The 20,251-nt window shown below is 43.5% G+C and overlaps 1 protein-coding gene and 1 long non-coding RNA gene across 13 annotated transcripts in view; one reads left to right on the top strand and one right to left on the bottom strand.

Annotated features, from left to right (window-relative positions):
* The window catches only part of dmd (dystrophin), a 1,663,772-nt gene that overhangs the window by 1,059,944 nt on the left and 583,577 nt on the right, over positions 1 to 20,251 (top strand). The gene's annotated exons all lie outside the window — the stretch shown is intronic.
* Positions 1,344 to 19,579, bottom strand: LOC116980716. Its single transcript, XR_004414047.1, has 3 exons — positions 19,393 to 19,579; positions 19,265 to 19,266; positions 1,344 to 1,354 (listed from the first exon to the last, which is right to left on the bottom strand). It is a non-coding gene; the product is annotated as an uncharacterized LOC116980716 (long non-coding RNA).

Here is a 20,251-nt window from a genome sequence, read left to right as displayed (position 1 = left end):
GACTGTGATCCGATAATAGGCCAATTGGCCAAGTAGCAGACTAAAATATTTTCTGATTTTCCATGCACATTGAGACGTGCTCATCATACAGAACCATCGGAATAAACCTTCAAGTAATGCGTTATTTGATAAGAAATAGGATTTTCTAAAACAAATAGCATTAGGTGGTCATGTAAGTGTCGTATTCTCTTAATGTGTTGAAATCCTCCCAAGGTACAAATTTAGAATTTTTTTCCATTAACTTTGGGAGGGGCGAGAGGATTTAAATGTGTGGCACATAGGCTTAGTTGGGTATCTGCTGCAGCCTTCCAGCTGCTGAACTGCCCCAGGATAATTAGTTTTGGATGGAAACACAAGAAGGAACGACACCTCCAGAGATCAGCCATCTGCTTTAAATTATTGAAAGGAAAATCTGTAACTGCAAAAGGTCAGTTGGTAGGTTACATTTTGAGGATTGCAGTCACGTTCAGCCAAGGTGATTTATACTGTACAGTACTGATATGCCTTGGGGAGAAAAGACAGGACAGTATTTGAAATCCTTCTTCCCATCTTCCTGAATGTCAGAAATAACCCTTGAAGAAATTCATGCCTCCACCAGGTTAGCACTGGAAGCAGGAGTGCCATTTACCTTTTTTTGTTATCGAGCAGGATGGATTAGTGTGTATTTTGGTTTATTTGAATTATTTTGTTGTCATCTCAGAGAGAGAGGCTGAATTTTTCTCTCGCAACCTCTGGATGTCAAAAAGATATTAACGACTGAAGTGCAGTCGTTGTTGCTGTTTCAGGAAACACTGCAGCCAATTTGTACATCGTAAAATTCCCCAAACAGCGGTGCAATAACTACTGGCTAATTCCACAGTAATGAGGCATAACATATTGACCTGGACACTGAGGAGAACCCCATGTACACAAGGCTAGCAACGTGGGATATTTAATGTCCATCTGAGACGCTCTTAACAACTTATCCAAGTGATGCTGCATCCTGCAGTGCACCATTCACTTAGTTTAGTTTGGAGATACAGCACGGAAACAGGGCCTTGCTTCGACCTGCGATCCCCGCACATTGCACACACTAGGGTCAATTTACATCTTTATACCAAAGCCAATTAACCTGCAAACCTGTACGTCTTTTGGAGTGTGGAGGGCAACGAAAATCTCAGAGAAAACCCACGCGGTCATGGGGAGAACGTACAAACTCCGATACAGACAACACCCGTAGTCAGGATCGAACTCACGTCTCTGGCGCTGAAAGCGCTGTAAGGCAGCAACTCCTCCGCTGCGCCACCATGCAGCCAGCAAATTTCTGAAATGCAATTTGAACTCCTGGCCTATTTGAACCGAGCTGTGGTTGAGACTTTGCAGCTAAATATCATCCATGTAAGGTGACATTTGAAATTAGCGTTTATTGGCACACATTTCTCTCACAGCAGCATAAGGGCACCACTCATTGTTCAGCTTACTGGCAGATGTTCGGAGGGGTTGTCGGCTAAAGTTCCCTTCAAGACAGCATCTTTTTCATTCGGGGCACAGTGAACCAGGGGACCTGTGGCATCTGTGAACTGGTTGAGCAATCCAAAGTCCATTAATCAGTCACATTGGAGCAATGCAGAGTCCCAAACCTGTCAGCGTTGAGCAGGGAATCTAAATGTATTTTTAAATAACGTGCAGAAAGAAAACTGATCAATGATGGTTGTTCCTATGCTGCTGCAGATGGGGTTAAAAGAGAGAGAGGTGATGAGCAAGACAGGAAAAAAAAACATGTTTCTTTTGAATATGGAAAACTACTTCACTCAGTTATTCAATTTTGCAATGTGAGTCTGTCATTGAGCATTATACCTGCATGTTCAGCAGCATGTCCTGTCTGAGCCACTGTGTTAGACTGCACAGGTGTGTCCTCCAGCAATTACTGTCACTTTCTTAAGTTTTAGCGGTGGGACTGATAGCCTCAACTTTATTTTACTTAAGACTTTAGAGATACAGTGAGGAACAAGGCCCTTCAGCCCACCGGGTCCGCTGACCAGCGATCATCTTGTACACCAACACTATCCTACACATGAGGGACTACTTACAATTATTTTTACCAAAGCCAATTAGCCTGCAAACCAGTACATTTTTGGAGTGTGGGAGGAAACCGGAGTACCCGGATAAAACCCACGCGGTCACAGGGAGAACATCCATACTCCATGCAAACAGCACCCATAATCATGATTGCACCCAGATCCAAGGCAGCAGCTCTGCCACTGTGCCACCCTGCATTATTCTGATTGCAAAATTATGTACAACAGTCTTTCTCCAGCTGTGTACAGAAAAATGCATAAAATGGACTAAAGTTACTGTGAGGTTTCACTTCATTACATTCTCACTGAGAAAAGACTAGTTGAATCGAAACATCATCACTTCAAAGGTGCCTTGCCATTTATGCACCATCTTGAGTTGGATGCATCTGCTGGCCTTCTCCACGCTAGTTATTTCACCTCTGGGTCAATTACCAGGAGGTCCCGACAGCCCTGTGACACAGGGTTCCCACTGCGCTAGCTGCCAACAGTCTCAGGGTGCGACCTCCTCCATCAGCTTTAGGAATTATTCAGTCAGTCAACACTCACTGGAATGTACATTTTGAAGCGCCACTGGAGTGAATGATCTACATCAGAACTGGTGAGCCTCAGACTATCCTTGATCAGACCTTTCTGGCGTTACCTTGGACTAAACATTATTCCCTTATCATGTATCTATAAACTGTAAATGACTCGATTGCAATCATGTGTTGTCTTTCCACTGACCGGATAGCACGCAACAAAAGGTTTGCACTATACCTCCGTACACGTGACAATAAACTAAACTGTAACTGCAGGATCACATTCAAATAATCCTTGAAGTTGAGTGCAGAAATTAAATGAGGCAATTAAGGCTGTACACCAACCTGATGCTGCCTACACACTTAATGAAGCAGTGACCAGCCAAAACTAATCAGAGTGTTTATTCGTCAAACACATCAGCGGGGAGCTCAGATTCGTGACTGGCTCCAGTCTCTGTGAGCCTGTAGTACTTAATAGCTAACCCATGCCACTTGGATGGGAGCCACAGGCTGCTTGCTGTCAGTTATTCAGAAAGTCAGTCCAACCTAGGATCTGTTGAATAATGGATCAAAATAGGGAGAGGAAGCAAGACACGAGGCTCTGGTGCAGGAGATGTGAGGTTGGAGAGAGGTTTTATATTTGCAGGTGGGAAAAGACATCTGAGACGTTCTCTTCCATGTCTAAATATAGAGTTACTGTATTACCACAAGAATTTCAGCAATCTTGCTGAATAAATCTTCAAACTGCCCTGCCTTACAAACTATAACACGAGCTTCAGTTGTGACTGAATAGACCACACACCGATCTCACACACCGCTCTCCGAATCGCACTTCAATCACTGGGCTATCAACAAGCTCGATTAATTAAGATTCCAGATTCAAGATTCAATTTAATTGTCATGTGTACCAATTAAGGTACAGTGTAATTTGAGTTGTAGTTAATTATCGTGCATGACCAACATCCATATGTTCTGTGTGTAGAAAGGAACTGCAGATGGACGAAGGGTCCCAACCCGAAACGTCACCCATCCTTTTTCTCCAGAGATGCTGCGTAACTCAAGCACTATGTGTCTACAGTATATTCATATAGTCTGTTTTACAATTCTGGTCTGCACGTATTGCAGGGACTGTGCACACACAGTGGTAAGGTTGTGTTGAATGCAATGCATTGCCATAAATCCTGACACTTGCCCTGTTGAGAATAGCAGATGCAAAGTCCAAAGGGTAGGGGAGTCGTAAACTGGAAGGCATAGATTTATAATGAGGGAAACTATTTAAAAGGGACCTAAGGGGTGGCTTTTTCACACCGAGGATGCTGGGGATATAGGACAAGCTAACAGAGGAAGCTTTAGAGGTGGGTACGATTATAATGGTTGATTGCCATTTGAACAGGGATATAGATAGAAAGATAGACACAAAATGTTGGAGTAACTCAGTGGGACAGGCAGCATCTCTGGAGAGAAGGAATGGGTGACGTTTCGGGTCGAAACCTTTCTTCAGGTCTCGACCCGAAACGTCACCCATTCCTTTCCTGCTGAGTTACTCCAGCATTTTGTGTCCATCTTCGATTTAAACCAGCATCTGCAGTTCCTTCCTACATAGATAGAAAGTATTGCTTTTTCAAAATGGCGGCGGCGCGGGCACACCGCGACGCCCTGTGTCTCCCTAGAATGGTACTCAACAACGTACCTCGGTGACTGCCAATCACCCCCCCACCCCCCGGACACTTATTATCACTTATTATTATTTATTTAAATCATTTGCTATGTCGCTCTTCCAGGGAGATGCTAAATGCATTTTGTTGTCTCTGTACTGTACACTGACAATGACAATTAAAATTGAATCTGAATCTGTATTCTGGTCAGGACAGGCCAAATGCAGGCAAATGGAAGTAACTCAGATTGACGTTCTGGTCAGCATGGACGAATTGGGCCGAAGGGCCTGTTTCCATGTTGTATGGCTCTACGACTAAGTGCAAGGAATAGAAACATGGTAGACCATTCTTGAAATATCAGGTGTCAGGCGGCAGCAGGGCTTTCATTGTATGCGGAGTAAAAACCAACCACGTTGTGAGTGGATGCATTTTTCACTCAATAACCACCCTTTGATTTGCACAGGAGTCTTCGATGCAGTTGGTGCAAACGGTCTGTGGCAAGACAATTCCTGTCACACCAGGCTCCGGCCTGCTTGGCCTGTTGCTCGTCATATTTGTGGAATGTCACAGGGCTGGAATGGTTCTGCACAAAGAAAGAGATGGCGATGTATTGAGGTTATTGTCGTGGGTAGCACTGGGATCTGAAGTCTTGCCTCCATTGCAGGCGAGAAGAATGAAATCTAGTGACAGGCTGCCAGTCCGACATTTTGTTGGAGTGGAAGTTCCCTTTGCGTGACTACTTTTAACGTGGGATGGTCGCTGCACATAAACGTCCAGTTGCCTGTGAAGTCTTGCATCAGTGGCAGGTAGATAAGTGGTCTCCCACTATCCCTCTCCCTCTCTCTCACCCTCTTTCCCCCTCTCTACCTCTCCCTCTCCCTCGCTCTCCCCCACCTCTTGCCCCCTCTCTCTCCCCCCTCTCTTCCCCTCTCACTTCTCCCTCTCCCCTCCCCCCCACTCTCTCTCTCCCCCCTTCTCTCTCGCACACACTCACTCAATCGCACAACTCCCACCTTCCCACAAAGATCTTCAGTAAATACCCTTAAACAAACGTCGTTATCACAAATATTAGCAATTTTAGCCAAGAAGGGAGTTAGATGGTTTTGTCACCTTTTCAGCCATGGTCGCTGGTGTCCTTGACTGTGTGAGGATGCAGTTTTCACTGCAGCGTGTGACAGATTTCAAAGGAAAGTCCTTAATGAAATATAAAGCTCTCAGTTGTTATACTTTTTTGAGGTTCAGGCTAGACGTTTGTCTCCTGTTCTCTGGGTGTACAGAGTACCCTGATGACTGCCTCTCTCCCCCTTCTCCAAACCTCTACTTCCACCTCCTCCTCATCCCAGCAGCTTAGACACCCCCTTTCTGTGAGTCACCATCAGGTAGTTGTGCTGTGTGGCAGGTCATATCCTCAACTCTGGTTGGATCTGTTGTTTCATCTATTGTGGACTTTTGGACTTCCGAGATACAGAGCGGAAACAGGCCCATTGGCCCACTAAGTCCTCGTCGACCAGCAATCACCTCGTACGCTAGCACTACTCCACACACTAGGGACAATTTACAATTTATCGTAGCCAATTAACCTACAAACCTGCACGTCTTTGGAATGTATGAGGAAACCGCAGCACCCAGAGAAATCCCACGCGGTCACAGCGAGAAAGTTCAAATTCCATACAGACAGCACCAGTCGTCAGGATCGAACCTGGGGAGTTGGCACTGTCAGGCAGCAGTTCTACCGCTGCACCACTGTGCCGCCCCATTATAGAAGCCACAATTTAGATCCTTCAGCACCTGCTATAACACTGTAAGTAGGCTGTGCAACTTGTAACAACCATGTTAAGTATCGAACACTTGTACAGTAATAGCAACAGCCTGAAGAAATAATCCAGCAATTAACCTATAAGTAATGGATCGCCCCTTTGTTTTGTTGGATGTTGTTGAAGAGTTGAGCTCCATAATTGTAGTGCTGGCATATAATCAGCATTTCACACGAATTAACATCACAATCTACCTGCTTAGTGTGCTTCAGTGAATGTGCAACATGTCTATGCTGATACCTTCACTCGCATGGTCTCTCCTACCATTTACAAACTACGTATGTGCAAATTTGGAGAGCTAGACGCCCAAATAAACGAGTGCAGTAAAAGTCCATTTCGTCCCTCTGCCAGTTGTTGCACTACCCTGCCCTGGTATTTGGATGGAGGCCAGAAAGAGATGCTGAGAACACAGATTGAGTAAATGAAGTAGCCACAATGTAGAAATCACCTGCAAATGGAGCAACAGTTAATGGAGAGTAATTATGCAATGCAGTTTGGAAGATGTGAGAGTCAAGAGTGTTTATTGTCATATGTTCCAAACAGAACCAAAAATTATTACTTGCAGCAGCACAACAGATATGTAAGCATAGTACTCTGTAACCAGATAATGAATGAATAAAAGTTATATTATGTATATATATATATAATATAACTTTATATATGACTGTTGGCAGACCAATTTCCATCCATGGATGAATAATTTTCTATTGTATCGTATCGCATAGTTGGTGCAACGTGAAATTTCTCTTCCATCTTATTTTTCATGATGTGGACACCACTGCCAAGTCCAGCATTTATTGCCCATCCCTCATTAGCCATCATTAGTGTGGCTTCCTCAGTCACCTCAGAGCATTTGAAAAATCAACCACTTTACTGAAGTTACGTGTGGAAGTAATTGCCACAGATGGCTGTGGAGGCCAAGTCAATAGATATTTTTAAGGCAGAGACAGATAGATTCTTGATTAGTACGGGTGTCAGGGATTATGGGGAGCAGGTTGAGAATGGGGTTGAGAGGGAAAGATAGATCAGCCATGATTGATTGGTGAAGTAGACTAGATGGGCCGAATGGCCTAATTCTGCTCCTTTCGCTGGCGAGACAAGGCGATTCCTGCCCTGAAGGACATCAGTAAACCAGATGGGATGTTATGACAATCCTGTAGTTTTGTGATCATCAATATAATAACTAGCTTTGTGTTAGAAGGAATTACAGATGCTGGTTTATACTGAAGATAGACACAAAATGCTGGAGTAACTCAGCATTTCTGGAGACAAGGAATGGATGACGTTTTGAGTCGAGACCCTTCTTCAGACTGAGAGTCAGGGGAAAGGGAAACGAGAATTATGATGTAGAGAAATATAGAACAAATGAATGAAAGATATGCAAAAAAGTAACGATGATAAAGGAATATGGGCATCATTAGCGTTTTGCTAGGTGAGAACGGGAACTCAGTGCGACATGTGGGGGAGGGACGGAGAGAGTGGGAGAGCATGGAATAACTAGCTTTCTCATTTGAAAAAAAAAGATTATGAGCTGAATTTAATTTGACAGCCGGCAAGATGATTGAAATTGCGGATTGTGAATTATTAATCCTATAATTTAACTAATGCACCACAAATACTCAATATTTACTACAAACCCAAAATTAAAACAGGCGGAATCACGGCTGAGGAAAAAAATTGTTAGCCTTGTTGTTTAAGGATGAATGCAAATACTGTAGATGGGACTTTACTTATTTGATTGCACTGATGTAAATATTTAAAGGAAATTTTCATCACAAGCCTTCAGCTTATAATGTCGTCACTGGTTATGTCAGTTATTGTTGAACTACCTTCCTGCAAAGAGCGAGGTGTATGGCATTGGTGGATTGGTGAATTGTTCTTCTGTTTCTATTCTCAATGGAAGCATCACTCAACACAAGTGAAATTGGGGGATCTCAAAGGTAATAACACCAGGATTCTTACCATCTGCTGGATGAGTTAGGATAGAATGGAATTGATTTACTGGTGTTCAGCAAAAATATAATGAAGTTTCATTTCTTCCACCGTGGGTCTTGGGGGCCAGTTCTGAACAAGCTATAAAGATGCCCTTGGTGGAATTTCAGTAGAAGCTATAGGACAAAGCTAAATATAACACAGTGAAGAGAGATTGAGAAGTAGAATCCTCAAGGAAAAACATTTTAAGATATTAAGTGTAAGAAGTGAGTGAAGGGGATAATAATAGCAGTTGGAAGTTGGTCGGTGTATGGAACGATCTGCCAGAGGAGGTAGTTGAGGCTGGGACTATCCCAACATTTGAGAAGCAGTTAGACAGGTGCATGGTTAGGACAGGTTTGGAGGGATATGGACCAAATGCTTGCAGGTGGGACTCATGTAGCTGGGACATGTTGGGTCGAAGGGCCTGTTTCCACGCTATATCACTATGGCTCCATGAGAGGTAAATAGTAATTGAATATTAAAGATGGAAAATCAAAGGGAAGGTCTGAATGCATCAGGACAACAGGGACTTTGTTCATGAATCCCTCTTAAAATCCTTTTAACAGATCTTTCAACTTGCCTGCTTCCATTCTGAACTAACCAGCCATAGCCTGCTGTAACTTCTCTTCCCATGCCCATGTCTTTGGGGAAAAGTGATAGTTTTGAGACTGGCAATGGTGGACATATAGGTGGGGATTTCAGCGTCTCTAGTCTTCAGGTTGTGTTTGAGTTAATAAAGTCACCTCTCATTCTTCTAAACTCCAAGGAACACCGACCAAAATATTTAGTCTGACCCAATAGAACAACCCTCAGATCCCAGCAAGTCTCCCCATTGGACTGTGCCCATTCCTAGTGAATGTTTAAAACCGCACTGACATCTAACAAAACCCTGTCTCAGCCTGAGCTGCAAAACATTTGAAATATTTATCATGTTAAAAATGTTTAATGAAGGGAAGACCTTACAAAATGAAAGCTTATGAATCACCTTTAAAAAGGTTAATCACCTCATGCAAATAAACATAATCAAAAATAGCTTTAAAACATTAACCCAAAATGATTTTTTTCATAATTATCTTGGCTATCTCTTTGGTTTCTTCTTTTCAGACCTCCCATTACTATGCAACTAAGTGGGTATATTTCCTAGGCTTAACTTGATGCTGGATGAAAGAACCACTTCTGCATGAGAGAATCTTAGCACGATTAAGCTTCACTGTTGGAATGCAGCAGTGGAGTATTATGACAAGTACAAAGGGTCTCAACCTGAAACATCACCCACTCCTTCTCTCCAGAGATGCTGCCTGACTCACTGAGTTATTTCAGCAGTTAGTGTCTATCTTTGACAAGCACAAGCCTGGCAACTTGACTTGAGCCCAATGGGATTTGCTAAACGTATTAGATTTGGGTTGGAAATCCTCGGACTTAGCTTGGGTTTTGTTTGACTGTGGTTGGGTCATGTGTTAGTTTAAATTTGATCAGTTGTCTACGATACGCTCTGTGATCAAGTAATGCCACATGCTCCTCTCATTCTGTTTGGTAGTTTGTTTCTACATCTAGCCAAATACATTTGTCCTGTGTTTGACTTTGATTGAGCGGAAATTCCTAATCTGTCTCCTTCATCCAATAAATTCTTGACATTTAGATAATAGTCTGCTTTCCTGTTTTTGCCACCAAAATGGATAACCTCACATTTATCCACATTATACTGCATCTGCCAAACATTTGCCCACTCACCCAGCCTATCCAAGTCATCTTGCAGTCTCCTAGCATCCTCCTCACAGCTAACACTGCCCCCCAGCTTAGTGTCATCCGCAAACTTGGAGATATTGCCTTCAATTCCCTCATCCAGATCATTAATATATATTGTAAATAGCTGGGGTCCCAGCACTGAGCCTTGCGGTACCCCACTAGTCACTGCCTGCCATTATGAAAAGGACCCGTTTACTCCTACTCTTTGCTTCCTGTTTGCCAGCCAGTTCTCTATCCACATCAATACTGAACCCCCAATGCCGTGTGCTTTAAGTTTGTAAACTAATCTCTTATGTGGGACCTTGTCGAAAGCCTTCTGGAAGTCCAGATACACCACATCCACTGGTTCTCCCCTATCCACGCTACTAGTTACATCCTCGAAAAATAAATGACAGGGTGTACCATGAAATGTATGCAAGCGGTGCTAAAGGGTGGAATTGATGTCGGTGATTAGAACCAGTTAGGAAGAACTATTCAACATTGGGATTGAGAATGTGTGGGAAGGAAGGAAATACGGATGTTGGTTTAAACACAAAAGCTGGAGTAACTTAGCGGGTCAGGCAGCATCTCTGGAGAAAAGGGTCGAGACCCTTCTTCAGACTGAGTCAGGGGAAAAGGGAAATGAGAGATATAGATGGTGATGTAGAGAGAGAATGATGAATGAAAGATATGCAAAAAAGTAATGATGATAAAGGAACCAGGCCATTGTTAGCTGTGGTAGACAAAAATGCTGGTGAAACTCAGCGGGTGAGGCAGCATCTATGGAGCGAAGGAATAGGTGACGTTTTAGCCTGAAGAAGGGTCTGAAGAAGAGCCATCAACATAGCTCTACATTCTGCACTGACACACCTGGAGCACCCTGGCTCATATGTGAGGATGTTATTTGTAGATTTTAGTTCTGCATTAAATACCATCATCCCCAGCAGAATGGTGGACAAACTGTCTGATCTGGGTGTAAATGCAAACACATGCAGATGGATTAAGGACTTCTTAACAGACCGCCCACAGACTGTCAGGATGGGGTCCAATTACTCCCCAGTCCTGACGCTCAGCACAGGAGCGCCACAAGGTTGTGTGCTGAGTCCCATCTTGTATACAATATACACTTATGACTGCACACCAACACACAGTACAAACAGGATCATCAAGTTTGCGGACGACACGACTGTGGTGGGACTGATAAACAACAACGATGAATCTGCCTACAGAGATGAAGTCCAAAAACTGACTGTCTGGTGTACCAAAAACAACCTGGTACGCAACCCACCAAAGACAAAAGAACTGGTCGTTGACTTCAGGAGGAAGAGGAGAGAGGAACCTGCTCCTTTATACATCAAAGGAGACATGGTGGAGAGAGTCACTGGCTTTAAGTTCCTGGGAATAAACATCTCCCAGGACCTCAAATGGCAAATGAACACCGTCACTCTCGTGAAGAAGTCACAGCAGCGGCTGTATTTCCTGAGGTCTCTGCAGAGAGCAAATGTCTCACAGCCGCTGCTGCTGTCCTTCTACCGATGCGCCGTGGAAAGTATCCTCTCCTATGGCATCCTGGTGTGGTTTGCTAGCTGTACTGTGGCTGAGAGGAGGGCGCTGCAGAGAGTTATAAAAACTGCACAGAGCATTACAAACGCGCAACTGCCCTCCTTGGATGATATATATAGGGCCCGATCCTTGCGCCGGGCCACAAACATCAAGCAGGACACATCCCACCCTGCCAACCACCTTTTCACTCTGCTACCCTCTGGGAGGCGATTCAGGTCTCTGAAGGCTCGCACTGGTAGACTAAAAAATAGTTTTTACCCATGTGCGATAAAAGAGCTTAATTCAACAGAGAACACTGGGGAAGCAAAATGTAATTCCAAGAAATGCAACATTCTTTTAAAATTCTTTTTAAATACTTATTTATTATTTTTACTAATAAGTGTACATATGTGTCAATGGTTGTCGTGTTTGTATTTTTTAACCGGAGGAGATGTAATGGAATTTCGTTGCACAGTATTGTGCAATGACAATAAACGTATTCATTCATTCATTCATTCATTCATTCATTCATTCAACCCAAAACGTCACCTATTCCTTCGCTCCATAGATGCTGCCTCACCCGATGAGTTTCTCCAGCATTTTTGTCTACCTTCGATTTTTCCAGCATCTGCAGTTCTTTCTTAAACATTGTTAGCTGTGGCCTAGGTGAGAACGAGTACTGACAATGAGACTCAACAAGATGATTTTGGGAGATCTCCCAGTTTCCAAACACTTTAATTCCCCTTCCCTTTCCCACACTGACATTTCTGTCCTAGGCCTCCTCCATTGTCATAGTGAGGCCCAATGCAAATTATAGGAACAACAACTCATATTTTGTTTGGGCATCTTACAACCCAGTGGTATGAACATTGATTTCTCTAACTTCAAGTAACCCTTGCATTCCCCCTCTCTCCATCCTTTCCCCACCCAAGTCGCACCAGGTTTAAAGTAACTTCCTTTATCATAGACAGGGTAGAGAGTCTGAGACATTTTCACAGGACAGATATGTCAACTACTCGATGGTCTAGCGTAAGATGGGAGGGGAAAATTTTGAAGGAGATTTATGAAGCAAAAAAAGGTGGTAGGTGCCTGGGGGAAATGGTTGAAGTAGATGTGATAGTAATGTGTAAGAGATATCTTGACAAGCTTATGAACAGGTGACCAGATTTCACCCAGAGAGTTGTGAATCTGTGGAATTCTCTGCCAAGAAGACAGTGGAGGCCAATTCACTGGATGTTTTCAAAAGAGAGCTAGATATAGCTCTTCGGGCTAATGGAATCAAGGGATATGGGGAGGAAGCAGAAACGGGGTACTGATTTTGGATGACCAGTCATGATCATATTGAATGGCGGTGCTGGCTCGAAAGGCCGAATGGCCTACTTCTGCACCTACTTTCTATGTTCCTATGCTTTTAGAATAGAGAGGGATATAGACCACATGCAGGCAGATGGTCAGCAAAGGCATTGTTGGCTCCTCAACTGTGTTTCTTTGGCCATCACACCGAGGACTCCGGCAGAGGGGTAATGTGTAAAGCATCGTGAATGACTATCAACCAGATGGTTTTGCAAGCTCAGGCTTTTGTCTCTTTACTGAACAATGTTCCCCATAAAATATCTGCAGCACTGTAAAGTAGGTTTGACTGGAGATTGAAGTGCGCCTTAAAAGCTTTATGATAGAATCGATAGCAAACAGTCATTGCGCATTTAATTTGGGACTGTCAAGGAAACGATGGAGTCCCTGCGTTCATAAGGTGGTAGTGGTGGTGGTCATGATGGTTGGTGTGCTTCATGGCTGGTCAGAGATAAGCACTTTGTGCGAGGGAGGGGAAGATTGGGGTCTGGGTTTTGAGGATCAGAGCAATAGCGGAGAAAATATTGTGCAACGGTTTGGGCAGCTTGAAATGGAGCAGTAATTAATTAGACGTGGGAGAGAAGCATTATTCAAATGTGCTCGCTCTGTAAGTGTCCACAGCAGACATTACTTAGAGCAATGTACATTCATTTCCTTGGCATAGCTCCAACAGTAGCATTACATGATGAATGACATCATTCCACACACGAGTGGTGTGGAAACTGTGTCAGGTGCATAAGAGAGGATCTGCAACTGCAGATGACCAATGAAATATCTGGGGTGGCCTGACTCGACCTGGAAGTGGTTGTAATTTGGGCCAGGTCCCGAGCGCATGGCAACGACAAAAGGCAGAAGCAAATTTAAATTTAAATTAAATGTTGAAATCAGTCTGCCACTGACATTTCACAATGGAAAATCATCCTTGCCTACATTCCTGCATACCCGAAGAGGAATCCGACCTATAGTATTTGGAGCAACACTCACTGAAGGAGACTAATATATTCATCAGTCTGAAGAAGGGCCCCGACCCGAAACATCACCTATCCGTGCTCTCCAGAGATACTGCCTGACCTCCAACACTTTTTTGTAAACTAGCATCTGCAGTTCCTTGTGTCTCCTTTTTTGCTGCGCTCCTCAATCTATGCCCACTTTGAAGTTCTCCATTATCAGCCTGAAAAAGGGTCCTGATACTGGACATCACCTATCCATGTTCTTCAGAGATACGGCCTGACCCGTTGAGTTACTCCAGCACTTGTGTCTTTTTTTTGTAAACCAGCATCTAAAGTTCCTTGCATCTCACATTTTTTACGTCTGTAAGTCAATAGCATTCGAAAAATGGCAATGAAAATAAATACAGAACACAGAAATTCAAACACCCACAAAGAGCCTTCAGTGAATTACAGAGACCTTGTTTGATTTCTCGATGTTGCAGAATTACTGCAGGATATTGCCATCCAGTATTCACTGAACTGTTTCAAACTATTTGACAGCCTGGTCAAATGTGTGCAAAATATCCACGTGAATAAATGCAGTATAAAATGTATTAACCTGTCATTGTTGTCACCTTTGGGGTGTATAACACGCAATGTCTATGCTGGAGTTTTTGTTCTGTTGTTGAATTGGAAATGACTTTTTTTTCCTTGACTGCGTTGTCAGTGAAAATACTTTGATAACCAAGTGGGTCGGCTTTCAGGGAGAGCCACACTCATTTGTTTTCCCGTACACAGCCTGAGGCATTTGTTGAAATCTGAAAAATACACTTTTGCAAGCGCCATTTTGTTAATTGGATTACGTGCATTAGGAATGGGTAATTTTTAATAAGATCCATCCAAGTGAAGCTTAAGACTTCCTGAGACCCCCTGAATAGATAAAAAACTTATGTCTGGAACAAAACGGAACAAAAATTAATCACTGCTATTCTCCAGAAACAAATGTCTAATTATAGTTTAAAATCATAAAGAACAATTGTTGACATTGAGGTTGTGACAGCCTTTGGTATTTTCACTCTTAGCTGTGTTCAGAAATATTGAAATTGAGTGCTCTCATTTAAATAGATGCTGACTATTCCAGTCACCTTTGATGCACCCATCTGAAATATTCATTGAAGCTTCAATCATTTCTTCCTGGGAGATTATTTTCTCCTGATTTTCTTTTGTCAGAAGTCCCACCGTGACTGGCAGAGCGTATTCTCCCTGCAGTGGTTTTCATGTCTCTCTTGACAGGGACAACAACTCGGATTTCTGAAGCAACTTTTGAAAGGAGAAAGATATTGCTGTTATTCAAGAAAAGATGAGCACAAGGCATGAGAGGGAAGAAGTGGATTAGAAGGAAGCCCCCTCACTTCTCTGGGTCATATGTAATCGTGGGATCTAAAGGACCTGTCCCACTGTACGAGGTAAATCAAGAGTTCTCCCGAGTTTTCCCCCTGATCCGAACTCGGAGAATGTCCGTAGCGGGTCTGTAGGAGTTTGTGGATGTCTGGTAGCGGCTCGTACGAGTAACGGTGGGTACTCGGGAAATCCGGTAAACTCGTGACGTTTTTTCAACACTGTGAAAAATGTCGACGAGTAAAAAAATACTCGCGCTTTTTTTGTTTTTTTCTACTTTTTACTCGTACGAGCCGCTACGAGACATTCAGGAACTCCTACGGACCCGCTACGGATATTCTCCGAGTTCGAATCAGGGGAAAACTAGGCAGAACTCTTGAATTATGTCGGACAGGCCCTTTAGCATCTTGCAACAAGGAAATATGTTCTTCAGGCATTTGTGTTTGTGCCAACTTTGCAGTATTAATCCGACACAAGTCCCATTTAATTCTCTCCGCATTCCTATCAACATCTTGGTCACATTGGCACCAGGGCAATTTACAATGGCATTTAACCTCCCAGCCAGCCCTTCCTGGATAGGGAGCCGGAATATCCAGAGGAAACCCATGCGGTCAGAGGGAGGACATGTAAACTGCACACAACGAGCGTGGGAGGGCAAGATTGAACCCACGTCAATGGTGCTGTGAGGTAGCAGTTGTACTAGCTGTGCCACACGGCCACCCAGAGTGCTCGACTCATCTTACACGCCACACCAAAGAGCCAGGCAGGAAAGCACCGTGAGGCTTCAATGTCACAGTGTGTTATATCCATGCAACTCCATCCCAAGGACAATAGACAATAGGTGCAGGAGTAGGCCATTCAGCCCTTCGAGCCAGCACCGCCATTCAATGTGATCATGGCTGATCATCCCCAATCTGTACCCCATTCCTGCCTTCTCCCCATATCCCCCGACTCTGTTATCTTTAAGAGCCCTATCTAGCTCTCTCCAGTACCCAGAGAACCGGTTCTGGACTCCCCCAACATCGGGAACATGATTCCTGCCTCTAGCGTGTCCAAACCCTTAACAATCTTATATGTTTCAATAAGATCCCTTCTCATCCTTCTAAACTCCAGAATGTACAAGCCCAGTCGCTTCATTCTCTCAGCATATGATAGTCCCGCCATCCCGGGAATTAACCCGTGTAAATCTACGCTGCACTCCCTTAATAGCAAGAATGTCCTTCCTCAAATTAGGGAACCAAAACTGCACACAATACTCCAGGTGTGGTCTCACTAGGGCCCTGTCCAACTGCAGAAAGATCTCTTTGCTCCTACACTCGACATCCCAGTTGCCTTTGACAGGGGGCAAGGCTAGGATGGAGTGTCATAGCCAGGAGGGGCATTTTAACATCCATGGCGTACAAGGCATGAGAGGGAAGAAGTGGTTTAGAAGGATGCCACAGCTTACCCCTACTCTCACTTCTCTGGGCCACTTGTGGTTGCAGCATCTTAGAGCAAGGAAACAGGTTCTTCATTAAAACAAAAAATGAAACAAAAAGTCATAAAGCACAAAAAAATAATAAAACTGAATAAAATATAAGCAAAATATTACCTACTTATTTTACTCCTCGTCGTCAGATTGTGGACTTTCATCCAAATGCTCTCGGCTGCACCTATGTCATTTCTGGTTAATGAGGGATGATAAGGGTTAATTCCCTGGTGAATTTCCCCATGAATCAGGATTGTTGCCACCATCAGCAAAGCCGAGCTGACTGATCCCTGGTAACACTAAAAGCTGCAGCCAACAGGATGATTCCCAAAGTGTTTTTAGAAGATGTCAAAGAAGAGTTTGTGACGTGGAGCTATTTAATAGGCAGCTCTGGACATGAAGGGTATAGTGGGTAAAAGTGTGGCTATTTGTGGGAGAGAGAAGAGTGAAGAATAAGCTGTAATGCAGGATGTCTAAAGGGCCTGTCCCACTTTCCCGAGTTTCTCACGAATTCTCCCGCATTTTCCCCTTAATTCAAACTCGGAGAATGTCCGTAGCGAGTCAATAGGCATCCGTAGATATATCGTAGCGGCTTGTTGTGCCAGCTGTAGGTACTCGGGGCATCAGGTAAGTCGGGGCGTTTTTTCCAGCATGTCAAAAAAGTCCACGAGTAAAAAGATAGTCGGGAGGTGGTAGATCACAAAAATCTTGATTTTATTTTTAAGGTCCTTTCAACTTAGCAGAGGAATCAGGGAAGTGGGACAGGCCCTTAAGGAATGTTGCAAATCAGTAGGACCAAGAATTTGGAACATATCGATTGTGCTTGGCTCTGACAGAGGGGCTGGTAAGATTTGTTAAGGGCAGGGGTGAGAGATTTGTGGAACCTAGTGCTGGTGAAGTTGTGCACCATTATGATTGCAACGTTGTGAATCAGATATAATTAATCTGTACCGGATGCCACCATTGAGGTCATGCTTTAGAGCAATAAAGTGTGAATTAAGGTTTATGCACCAGTCAATGTTCAAGGGGAGGTTGAGAAAAACAGTATTTCAGGATCAATGTATTCCTAGTGAAGAATCATATTGGTGACACAGTGACGCAGCAGTAGATCTGCTGCCTCATGGCGCCAGAAACCCGGGGTCGATCCTGACCCCAGGTTCTGTCTGTGTGGAGTTTGCAATTTTTCCCCATGACCATATAATCTCCAGGTACTCTGAGTTCCTCCCACATCCCAAAGATGTGCGGGTCTGTAAATGGCTCCTAGTGTGTACAGAGTGGATGTGAAAGTGGGATAACATGGAACATTTTCAAGAGAGAGTTAGATTTAACTCTTGGGGCTAAAGGAATCAAGGGATATGAGGAGAAAGCAGGAATGGGGTACTGAATTTAGATGATCAGCCATGATCATATTGAATGGAGGTGCTGGCTTGAAAGGCTGAATGGCCTACTCCTGCACCAATTTATCTTTGTTTCTAACTAGGGTGAACAGGAGGTTGATGGTCGTTGTGGACATGGTGGTCCTGTTTCCATGCTGTATCTCTAAACAAAACTAATCAATTGTTTACAACTTTGAATGCATGAGATCACTGTTGATCTGGAGCTTGCCAGCACCTGAGGTGGCCCACTTTAGTTTAGTTTTGAGATACAGTGCGGAAACAGGCCCTTCGACCCACCAAGTGTGCGCCGACCAACGATCCCCGCACATTAACACTGTCCTACACATACTAAGGACAATTTACACATACAGCAAGCCAATTAACCTACATACCTGTACGCCTTTGGAGTGTGGGAGCGAACCGAAGATCTCGTAGAAAACCCACGCGGTCACAGGGAAAACGTACAAACTCAGTATGGGCAGCACCTGTAGTCGGGATCGAACTCGGGTCTCCGGCACTGCACTGCTGTAAGGCAGGAACTCTGCCGCTGCACCATGTGCCCCCTTCCAGTGCTCTGTGTGGAATTCAAAGTAATGGACCGAGCAGTGTTCAGGTCTAGTCTCCAGTCAGTGAAGTGCAGGTTGCTAACAGTAGGGCCATAATTTGCACATTGCAACAAACCTCACCACCTCTCTTTTGGTCAGCACAAAATTATAGTAGGCCTTAGTTCCTTTTACAGTGCAGCTTCAGAATGTGCATCTGGGGTATTGCACAAAGCGAGGCAATATCTATTCTGTACACAATTGGTTGCACCACCCCATTTTAGTTTCAATGCCTCTTTGAGGTGTGGCCTAGGAACATAGAAAAAATACGCAAATGCACTTCCCTCTTCCCCTCTTTAGTCTCTAACTTAAATTCTAACGTATCAATTCTAAAATGTTGATCACTTCTCAAATGTTGACATCTATAAATTCCAACATACTGAAATCCATGCCCACAGCTTGCTCTGTGATGCTCTGAACATGTAATTTATATCCAGTTTAAACTATTTATTATGCAATAATTTATGGTAGGAGTTGGCCATTGACAAAAGTTTAAATATTTATTGCCTCAAGGTTACACAACTGTTGCAAGTACCAAAGGCAGAGCATGGCACTTACTTTCCTGTTTCATACATAATTCTGTGAACGGTATATTCTTTACAATCTGTTTGCAAATTCCATATTTTCCTTTAGGCATTGAAGGAGGCCACTGAATCTGTGCCAGCTCATAGAGTAATCCCGTTCCCTTTGTAGTGTTTCCAGTGAGCAATTCTCGCCACCAAGCTTATTGGAGATACAGCGTGGAAACAGGCCCTTCGGCCCACCGAGTCCATGCTGACCACGATTACCCGTAAACTACTTCTGTCCGACACACTAGGGTCAATTTACAGAAGCCATTCAAACTACAAGCCTGTACGTCTTTGGAATGTGGGAGGAAATTGAAGCACGTGGAGAAAACCTACACAGTCACAGGGAGAACGTACAAACTCCACACAGACAGCACCCAGAGTCAGGATTGAACCTGGGTCTCTGGCGTTGTAGGACAGTGTAGTGTATATAATAGTAACTGTAACTTTAAGAACTGAGTACCAGAATGGGGTGATTTGTGTCATGTGATATATTCATTATCATATCGGTCTCGTAAATATGTGATGATGTGCAGTGTACTTTTGTAAAATAAAGAAGGTCCACACTTGCAACATCTTGTACTGAAAACCTGTGCTTGTTTCTATCTACATGCTACTGCCATCATATCTTACAGGCAGCGACTGTATCACTGCACCACTGTGCCACAACTGCGTTGCATTTTTTTAAAACTTATGGTAGACCAGTCAGCAATTAAATATAGACTGTTAATGTTTCTGGTCAAAGACTCATTGTGTGTATTCCCGATCTTTGTCAACCTTCTCAAAATGTATTGACATGCACTCATTAAAACTGCATTGAATAGCTCACCATCTATCCACAAAATCAACCTGTATGTTTTCCTGAAGGTTTTCAAAGTTTTCACTGTTTGCTGCACCTCCTCCTTATATCTCATCAGCAAATTTTGTTATGCGTCTTAACATAATGCAAATAAGATTCCATTGTTCTGTTGTCAGTAGATATGACAGCTAAACACTCTTAATTCCTGTCTTCATCATCTCAGCACAATTGCTGGTTTGAAGCTAACATTGGCAGTGTATTCTGTTTAACTACAATCCTTTGCTATTCTAAACAGAATCCCTCGTTGGCTCAATCTATTTATAAAACACTCACTATTTCTTCTCACAACCTGTTCCAACAGAGGTCACTGCTTTATAATCCAGGCAAGGAAATCCAACCAATTTCCTCTGCTCTAGCTGGAAGACACTGGCAATGATTATGTGCAGGGAGGAACTGCAGATGCTGGTTTAAACTGAAG

Source organism: Amblyraja radiata, chromosome 14 (genome assembly GCF_010909765.2).
Source record: "Amblyraja radiata isolate CabotCenter1 chromosome 14, sAmbRad1.1.pri, whole genome shotgun sequence".
NCBI classification, from domain to species: Eukaryota; Metazoa; Chordata; class Chondrichthyes; order Rajiformes; family Rajidae; genus Amblyraja; species Amblyraja radiata.
This window is presented reverse-complemented; position numbering and strand designations above follow the sequence as displayed.